This window comes from Amblyraja radiata, chromosome 12 (assembly GCF_010909765.2).
Source record: "Amblyraja radiata isolate CabotCenter1 chromosome 12, sAmbRad1.1.pri, whole genome shotgun sequence".
Taxonomy (NCBI): Eukaryota; Metazoa; Chordata; class Chondrichthyes; order Rajiformes; family Rajidae; genus Amblyraja; species Amblyraja radiata.
This window is the reverse complement of record NC_045967.1, coordinates 41,394,969-41,405,392: the sequence shown is the minus strand read 5'-3', so window position 1 is coordinate 41,405,392 and position 10,424 is coordinate 41,394,969.

Genomic DNA, 10,424 nt, shown 5'->3' with positions numbered 1-10,424 from the left:
TGCCAAGAGAAACGTGCAACGCGGCGAGCAAAACCCAAGCGCAGGGTCGGCGATCGCATCGCTGTACACCTCCGCTCAGTCCTACACGATCGCCCGTTTGCCAAACACTCCCCCTCCCATTCTGAAGAAGTGTCTCGACCCTATGCTATATTTAAGAGGGAGTTAGATGTGGCCCTTGTGGCTAAAGGGATCAGGGGGTATGGAGAGAAGGCAGGTACGGGATACTGAGTTGGATGATCAGCCATGATCATATTGAATGGCGGTGCAGGCTCGAAGGGCCGAATGGCCTACTCCTGCACCTATTTTCTATGTTTCTATGACCCGAAACGTCACCCATTCCTTCTCTCCAGAGATGCTACCTGTCCCGCAGTTACTCCAGCATTTTGTGTCTATCGTCGATTGAAACCAGCATCTGCAGTTCCTTTTTACTCTTACTAAACTCTCTGCCCTGTACCTCCTCGCCAAAGCAAATTGACGAACAGTTCATATTTCGATTGGGTTGCTTACAACCCACGGGTATGACAATGATTTATCTAACTTATCTAAGTGAACCTTGCTTTCCCTCTCTCCCCGTCCCTCCCTCACCCTAGGTACACAAAAAAAGCTGGAGAAACTCAGCGGGTGCAGCAGCGAAGGAAATAGGCAACGTTTCGGGCCGAAACCCTTCCTCTTGCCTATTTCTTTCGCTCCATAGATGCTGCTGCACCCGCTGAGTTTCTCCAGCTTTTTTATTTACCTTCGATTTTCCAGCATCTGCAGTTCCTTCTTAAACACCCTCCCTCACCCTACTTCTCTGACTCGTTTTACTGTCCTGAATAATTTTACTGATTGTACGCCTCGTGGTCTCCTCCCCCTCAGCCAACAACGAACTATTCTACATTTCGTTGATCAGCGTCTGATTTGATTTGTCTTTTCACACCTTACCCTTCCATAACTGAAGGGCCTCGACCCGAAACGTCGCCCATTCCTTCTCTCCAGAGATACTGTGTGGCCCGCTGAATTACTCCAGCATTTTATGTCTATCTTCAGTTTGTTCCTCCCTACACAGGAAGGATATGTTTGGAGGGATATAGGGAGGTTTCACGGCAGTCTGGTCACGACCCATGACCCGTACTATTGCTACGCTACTCCAAATGGAGGACACGCGATGAACTGCAGATAGGCACTTCCCATTGTTTCCAACGTAGCGGGCCCGTTAAAACCCACTGAAATTGTCGATTTTTGCGCTGTAAATAATTATGGAAATCGGGATAAGCGTGTGAGACATTTAGCCTAATTCAGAATTCCAAAAGTGAGGAATAAACAGAGAAACTTCAAATCATGACAGTTGAAGGATTACCAGTATTCCTCAATTCTTCACTGTTATAAAAAGTAATAAAGGTTAGCTTCCAGGGCTGCTTTATTATTATTATTGATTCATGGAGCAATATTACAAGGAAACCAATCCTTCAACCTAACTCGTCTATGGTGACCAAACTGTCATCTAAATAATCCCATTTTACCAGAGACACAAAAAGCTGGAGTAACTCAGTATCTCTGGAGGGAAGGAATGGGATATATTTCAGGTCGAGACCCTTCTTCATATTGTGAGGAAAGAGTTAACAGACATGGTTGATTTAGACTAGGGATAGAAAAATAACTTAGAAAGAAATAAGGTGTCAGCAGAAGCCAGACTGCTAGTAGAATAGAAAGTAACGATATACAGAACAGAGAGAAATTCTAGATAAAAAGTAGCAATAGAAAGACTTCAGCAGGGGATAGCAGATAAATTAGAACAAAGGGGAGAGGGACACGAAGTCACGCTCAACTGCGCATGCTTGATGAGATTCCATGAATATGTACACACACCCACTATGACAAGATGCCTAATTTAAATGCACATGCGATGCATGATAGGGGAGGTGTCTTTGACGTTGGGTGGGCGTTCCACGACGTTCTCGTGGGAATCTGGGCTTTATGTTATGATTGGAAGAAGCTCAATGGGGAGAGATGAGAATGTGATAATAATGAAAAGAAATGTATGAAGATAGAAGACATCCCGATCCTCGGTGTGCCTCTAGGGGACATCAGTGGAGAGGCACCTATTCTGCAGAATATGAAATTAATAAAAACACTTCTTTGTCTGAACTTGTCTCAAGAGCATTTGTGATTTTTGAATCTCACAACTTGGGGGCTCGTCCGGGATCCAATACTCTGGACAGCTGACGGGAGTAGACGGACGAAGGGAAGGTGCACCCTGCTGAGTTCAGCGGTCTCAGACTCCTTGCTTGCCGTCAGCTGTTTAAGCAGTAGTATCCGGACCACACAGAGACTCGACAAAGAAGTGGGAGTAGTCGGAAATCGCGAAAAATCAATCGAGCAATTCCAGTGCATGGAACCCAGGTAGGAAAATAACTATTAAGTACTTCCTGGGCTATTGAGAATGATGAACACGGTACGATGAACACGGTATTAAGAATATAAGTCCTTTTGGTTAACGCCCTGAAGGATTCAGGGGGCTGCAAGGCAAACCCAGAAGGGAGGGGAAAAGGCTGTGGGCCAAATCCCCACATTCTGCCCAATAGTCCGTTGGAGCAAATGCTGGACCCTGGAGGACAGGAAATACCCAGGGGTTGGAGAAGCCAACAATGATAAGTTATAGTCAGTTGGGGAAAATGCAGAGCTGCATATGGGCAGGAAGTACCCACGGAAAATGCAGAGCTGCATATGGGCAGGAGATACCCACAGAAAATGCAGAGCCGGAGGGGGCCAAAATACCCAAGGGAAAGAGAAGACAGGGGCCGAAGATCACCCGGCCAACAGGACGGGGAGTCAAAGGGCAGAAGGGGAAGATAAGAAGTTCGGTAGAAATTAGACCCCTGAGGGAGGTACCTAGGAGAGGACCCTGAGGGAGAAGGGAGTTTGCCTCCTTGAAGATTCATTAGGTCTGACGAGAACAGTTAGATCAATTCTTGAGAGACAGGAAAATTCCTGAGACAGGATGATAAGGGAGTTACTCCCGAAAGTAGCAGATAAGACGGCAGAGGCCGCGAAAGGGGGATGTTTGTAACAAATGGTTGAAATGAGCAAGTTGTAAAATTGAACACAGACGCCCCGTGGCGGAGGTGGGAATTCCCACTGTGTTTGGGCCGTAGGGGATTGCGAACAAGCTGCAAAAATGAACTCTGTATCCTGGTAACCTGAAAAAGAGTTGTAAAAATCGTTTCTTGATGTTCTTTTAGATTTCTTGTCAGTAAAGTTAACTGGAAATAAGTTAATTGATGAAACATGACCAGCTTTTGTTATTTTATGGTAGACATACAAGTTGAGAAACACAGACAGAGAGAGAGAGACAGACACAGAGACACAGAGAGAGCCATATACAGAGAGAGAGACAGACACAGAGACAGCCAGACAGAGAGAGATTTTATTTATTTAGCGAACGCAAAGTCCTTTAGCCAAGCAGTTGCCTCTTGATCTTGACAGCCAGTGGCCTTCCTCTCGAAAATATTAGATCCAGTCTCCAGGGGATGGCCGGGATGCATACAAGCGGTAGCAGCTACCGCAATATTGGTGCAAGAGAGTAGGAAATTAACCTTTGGAGGCACTCTGGTTGTTTCTACACCACACACAGTAAGAACCATACTCACTCAGAAATCCAACAGATGGTTAACAGACTCTAGACTTTTGAAGTATGAGGCCATCCTGATGGAAAAAGACGATTTGATGATAATTACGGATAAGAACCTTAACCCGTCCCAATTCCTGTATCCAGCGGAGAAACAGGGTGACAAGGAAGAGGGCCCAGTACACTGCTGTAGTGAAATAATAGATTTACAGACAAAAAGTAGAGAAGACTTAGAAGAGCAACCTCTGGCTGAGGGCAGCCAGTGGTTTATAGATGGATCCTCCAGGTGCATAGGTGGAAAAAGACATAGTGGGTACGGTATAGTGAACGGGGAAACGATGGAGGAAATTGAAAGCGGCAGACTGCATGGTAGTTGGTCAGCTCAATCTTGTGAATTATATGCATTAATGAGAGCTTTAGAATTATTGGAAAGGAAGGAACAGTATATACCGATTCAAAATACGCTTTGAGTAGTACACACCTTTGGGAAGATCTGGAACGAGCGAGGAATGATAACAACTCGAGGTAAAGAACTAGCGCATGAGCAATTGGTAGGACAGACCTGGAAGCCTTGCAAAAACCAGAACGAATAGCCATAGCACATGTGGCAGGGCATCAGAAGGGTAACACCCTGGAGGCCAGAGGAAATAGGGCAGTGGATGAGGTTGCAAAAAGAGCAGCCACAGAACAGATGGTAGAAATGAAGTCACTAATACCTTTAAGGGAACCAGAGGAAAAGATACCTATCTTTAGTGAGAAAGAACAGGAAAACATGAAAGAAATGGGGGCTCAGCGTACTTCAAATGGGAAATGGTGGACACCAAATGGAAAGCCGCTATTGAACAAAGAAATAATGAGGGAGTTATTAGGGAGATTACATGGACAAAGCCATTGGGGAATACAAGCCCTCTGTGACACCCTCCTCAGAACCTACGCTTGCTGTGGGATGTTTACCATGGCCAAACAAGTCATAAGGGGCTGTGTAATATGTCAGCAAATTAATAAGGAAATCATGAGAGCAGTCCCAGGAGGAGGACAACCATTAGCAGTTAGGCCCTTCCAAAGAATACAGATAGATTTTACCGAGCTGCCCCGGGTACGAACATGGAAGTACCTGTTAGTGGTAGTGGACCATTTCACCAGATGGGTAGAGGCATTCCCCACGGCAACTGCCACCTCACAGGTGGTAGCCAAGATATTATTAGAACAAATTATACCCAGATATGGGATTGTGGAAACAATACTCAGATAGAGGGACCCATTTTGCCTCCAAAACACATGAAATGATATGTGAAGCACTGGGAATAGAATGGAAATTGCATACACCAGGGCATCCCCAGAGCTCAGGAAAGGTGGAAAGAATGAATGGCACCTTAAAGACCCAAATCACCAAGTTGATAGAGGAAACGAGACTCCCCTGGACTAAGTGCCTTCCGATAGCCCTGCTGAGAATCCGAACGGCACCTCGAAAAGACATAGGATATCACCATATGAAATGTTATTCGGGCTCCCATACTTAGGGAAGGTAGGAGTCCCAACAATACAAGGGAACGATGTGTTCCTGAGGAACTATTTACTGGCAGTGTCCCAATCTCTTGCAGAACTAAAAATTAAAGGATTGCTGGCCCAGAGCCCACCACTGGACTTTCCGATTCACTCAGTCAAGGCTGGAGACTGGGTATTAATAAAAATGTGGAAAGAAGAAAAGCTGCAAGCTAAGTGGACTGGACCCTACTTGGTATTACTAATCACGGAGACAGCAGTACGAACAAAAGAGAAAGGGTGGACTCACGCAAATCGAGTTAAGGGTCCTGTGGCGGCCCCACCAGACGATATCAGCCCGTGGACTGTGCGCAAAGGAGAAGAACCATTGACTTTAACATTTACCAAGAACCCGCAGGAAAAATGAAGATTTCGTGTTGGTGGGTCGTGTGTTGGGTGGTTACCCAACTTGTAAGTAATGTAACATGCATAAAAATCACAATACCACAGAATAGAAGGTCCACCACCATCCCATTTAATGTATGTAAAGGAAAATGGTGGTGCGGCTATAGAATGTATGTATGCACCCATCCCTGTAAAGATTGGCACGCGGTGTTTACTTCATCAAAATATGGGTGGCATCGGACCACCTATCAAACTGATAGGTGGAGAGTATATCAAAACCCGAACGAGAAATTGCCAGGACGCATATATGTGAGCATACAGAGTGTCCAAATACAGGAAAGTGGTAGTTATTGGATATGTGCAGATACAACAGGGAAGGACGCATGTCTGAAGTTTGAGATAGAAGTAAAGTGAGATGGGAAGGTGGGAAGATACGAGGATAGGGGAGAGGTGTTCAAGATAGATGACAGTCAGAATAGGGATCCCGGGGCAACACCAGCACCACTAGTAGTTAGCAATGTCATCAGGGAAAATGAGTTTAAGGATCTGAAGATAATGATAGTAGCAGGAGAAACAGGATGAAGGCAGTTATATAAGAAAGGAATACCAACAGGGGGAAAAGGAGCCAACACCTGGCTTGCCTGGATGATGTACACAGCCAGAAGTATGCAACGAACCAATTGTTATGCCTGCGCTGGAGCTAGGCCTCAGCTGGTCCCAGTACCATTCCCCCTGAATTGGGATAGAACACCTAGGACTATGACATGTATACTACAGTTATTCACGAATCCCCTCTTACCAAAGAATGTGATATGCCAGAGTTATCATTACCTATTTCCGGCCAGCAATAACAATACGAAGGGCCGAAGGGAAGACCCTCGACCTCCTCCATTTACCATTCCTTTTGGGGAGGAGGGGTTTGAGTGCCAAACAAGAAATAACCCAGAGGGACAGGACATGGGGGAGGTGCTCAACTGCAATAAGACGTATAACATAACGGCTGAGGAACAGGGGCCACTGTTCAATAGCTCCTGGCTGAAAAAGCAGAGTCAGTAGAGCCGATGTCTGGTGGTGCGGGGAGAATACCCTGTGGCCCCGGTTACCAGGGTCATGGACGGGAACCTGTACCCTCATACAACTGATGATGCCCTTCACCATAGCAGTAGAACATGCTGTAGAACTCGATAAAGGAAGCCGACGACAAAAGAGAAAGGTGAGAGGATCATTCGACACACACATCTATATAGATGCGATAGGGGTGCCAAGAGGGGTACCCGATGAATTTAAAGCCAGAAATAAGATAGCTGCGGACTTTGAGTCCATACTCTTCTGGTGGTCCAGTTAATAAAAATGTGGACTGGATCAACTACTTATACTACAATCAACAACGCTTTATAAATTACACTCGAGATGCAGTTGAAGGATTAGCAGAATTGACAGCTACCAGCCAAATGGCCTGGCAAAATCGCATGGCCTTGGACATGCTACTGGCTGAGAAGGGAGGGGTGTGTGTAATGTTTGGCGAACGATGTTGCACATTCATCCCCAACAACACTGCTCCGGATGGGTCAGTATCAAGAGCCCTAGCAGGTCTCACCTCTCTGTCTATCGAATTGGCTGAGAACTCTGGAGTAGACACCTCCTGGACCGGGTTTCTAGACTCCTGGTTTGGGAAATGGAAGCACATCTTTACATCTACCCTAACATCAGTAATAGTCATGGTAGGGTTATTGTGTTTGTTCGGATGTTGTATCATTCCCTGCGTACGGGGATTGGCTCAGCGATGATAGAAACAGCCCTGACGAAGAAGAGTGCTGCCACCATAATGGCCTTCAGAACACAGTATGACTAGCGAGAGGAGGATATGGAGGCGAAGAATCTTCTGCTAGCATTAGAAAAGGAGGAGATAGTGTAAATCAAGGGTGCGTAGCAAAAAAGAAAAGGATGGATTGTGAGGAGAGTTAACAGACATGGTTGATTTAGACTAGGGATAGAAAAATAACTTAGAAAGAAATAAGGTGTCAGCAGAAGCGACTGCTAGTAGAATAGAAAGTAACGATATACAGAACAGAGAGAAATTCTAGATAAAAAGTAGCAATAGAAAGACTTCAGCAGGGGATAGCAGATAAATTAGAACAAAGGGGAGAGGGACACGAAGTCACGCTCAACTACGCATGCTTGATGAGATTCCATGAATATGTACACACACCCACTATGACAAGATACCTAATTTAAATGCACATGCGATGCATGATAGGGGAGGTGTCTTTGACGTTGGGTGGGCGTTCCACGACGTTCTCGTGGGAATCTGGGCTTTATGTTATGATTGGAAGCTCAATGGGGAGAGATGAGAATGTGATAATAATGAAAAGAAATGTATGAAGATAGAAGACATCCCGATCCTCGGTGTGCCTCTAGGGGACATCAGTGGAGAGGCACCTATTCTGCAGAATATGAAATTAATAAAAACACTTCTTTGTCTGAATTTGTCTCAAGAGCATTTGTGATTTTTGAATCTCACAATATCATCTTCGGTTTAAATCAGCATCTGCAGTTCCTTCCTACACATCCCATTTGTCAGTGTTTGACCTCTACTCCTCTAGCTAATCCTTCGCTATTGTGGAAGGGATAACTTTATGGCTTTGCAAATTTGCTAGCAAATTTCAGAACTATGTGCATTGAAGTCTCTGGTTTCTGAGCTGTTGTCAGGAGTGTGAAGTTGGAGAATTACCTTGAATAACTTTTGGTCTGTAAGTGGGATTGAATTTCTTTACCATGGTGTTGAGAGTTGGCCGTATTACTTTTAAATCATATTTGGTTCGCGATGGGAAGTGTGTGGTAGGGAGGGGCAGCGAGGAGGGAGCACGACGCTGTGGGAGGGAGGGGCGGTGAGGAGGGAGCACTGCGCTGAAGGAGGGAGGGAAGCCGCAGGCGGGCGTGGACCATAGGACCCGAGCGAGGCCACGCGGGCTGGCGTGGACCCGAGCGAGGCCGCGGGCGGGCATGTGTGAAACGGGCGCCAACCCGAGTCATGGTGCCCGCCCATCTCATTGTGATGCCATCAGTCGAAGCTGGTTGAAGAATCTGTGTGAAATGCAGTTTAAAAGGCAGTTTTGTCTTTTTTTTAAAAAATAATTCAACAATAACGTGAAATATAGGATCAAATCTTAAGTGAACCTGATCATTGCGTGGAGGGGGAAAATGAGTCAAAATATGTAAACATTTAAGTGCTACTGCGTAGCATTTTGGCAAAAATACATAAATATGAGACTTTTATAGGTAGAGATGTCATGAAAGAACAATTAAATCTTTACTTGCAGCACCACAACAGATATGTAAACACGGTAATTAAACATTTAAAAAAGTTCAGTATATTCAAAAACAGTGCTAAGACAAAAGTAATGCCCAAGTCTCTGTTGTTCGGAGCTTATTTGGAGGTTGCAGTGTTTAATAGCATGATGGTTGTTGGGAAGAAGTTGCTCCTGAACCTGGATGTTAGTTTGCAGACTTCTGGATTCCAGGAGTGAAATGAAAGTGTGGCCAGGATGGTGCAAGTCATACAGGAAACTGGCCCTTTGACAGAATTCACCGCAGCCAACCAACTTGGCCCATCTAAGCTAGTCCCGTTTATCTACCATGTACATGATCAAATGTATTTTAAATTGTATTATTTTATTTGCCTCAACTACTTCCTTTGACAGCTACTTCCATATACCCATCCTGTATAAAAAGTTGCTCCTCCGGTTTCTATTAAATCTTTCTCCTCCCACCTTGAACCTACACCCTCTAGTTCTTGACTCCCCTATCCTTCAAAAACTGTGCAATCACCCCATCTATTCCCCTCATGAATTTATATACCTCGCTAAAGTCATCATCTGCTTTCTACTTCAATGAATAAAGTCCTGACTTCCATCAGCTCTTATCTGTATGACACAAGTTTTGCATGGGTCTGTGTAGGAAGGAACTGCAGATGCTGGAGTGAGAGAGAGAGGGAATGTACAGGTTACTTGGAGTTAGAGAAATCAATATACCACTGGGTTGTAAGCTGCCCAAGCAAAATATGAGATCCTCCAATTTGCATTTGGTCTCACTGTAACAATGGAGGAGGCCTAGGACAGAAAGGAATGGGAATTAAAGTGTTTGGCAACCGGGAGATCAGGTACATCCAGGCGGACTGAGTGAAGGTGTTCAGCAATACGATCGCCCAGTCTATGTTTGGTCTCACCAATGTACAAGAGTCGACACCTTGAACGCATACAATGATGAGGTTGGAGGTGGTGTAAGTGAACCTCTGCCTAACCGGAAAGGACTGTCAGGGTCCCTGGACAGAGTCGAGGGAGGTGGTATACGGATAGGTGCTGCACCTCCTGCAGTGGCTGAGTTAATCAGGGCGTTAAGGTGGGAACAGTCTCTGCAGAAGGTGGAAAGTGGTGGACATGGGAAGATGTGATCGGAGGTGGTGAAAATGTCAGAGGAATATGTGCCGTATGCGACAGCTGATGGGGCGAAAGGTAAAGACTAGGAGGACTGTCCTGTTGTGACTAGGGGGAGGGGAGCAAAAGCGATGCTGTGGAGTACCGAGGAGAGGGCCTCATCTATGATGGAAGAGGGAAACCCCCCGTTCCCTAAAGAATGAGGATGTCCTAGTATGGAACACCTCATCTTGGGCGCAGATATGGCGTAGACGGGAGGAATTGGGAGTAGGAGATGGAGTCTTTGAAGGAAGAAGTAGTCTAGATAGTTGTGGGAGTTAGTGGGTTGTAATAGAAGTCAGTCAATAGTCTATTTCCTGTGATGGAGACTGTAAGATCAAGAAAGGGGAGGAAGGTGTCGGAGATGGTCCAAGTGAATTTGAGTGCAGGATGGAAATTTGTGGTGAAGTTAATGAAGTCCATGAGTTCTGCATGGGTACAGGAAGTAGCACCGATGC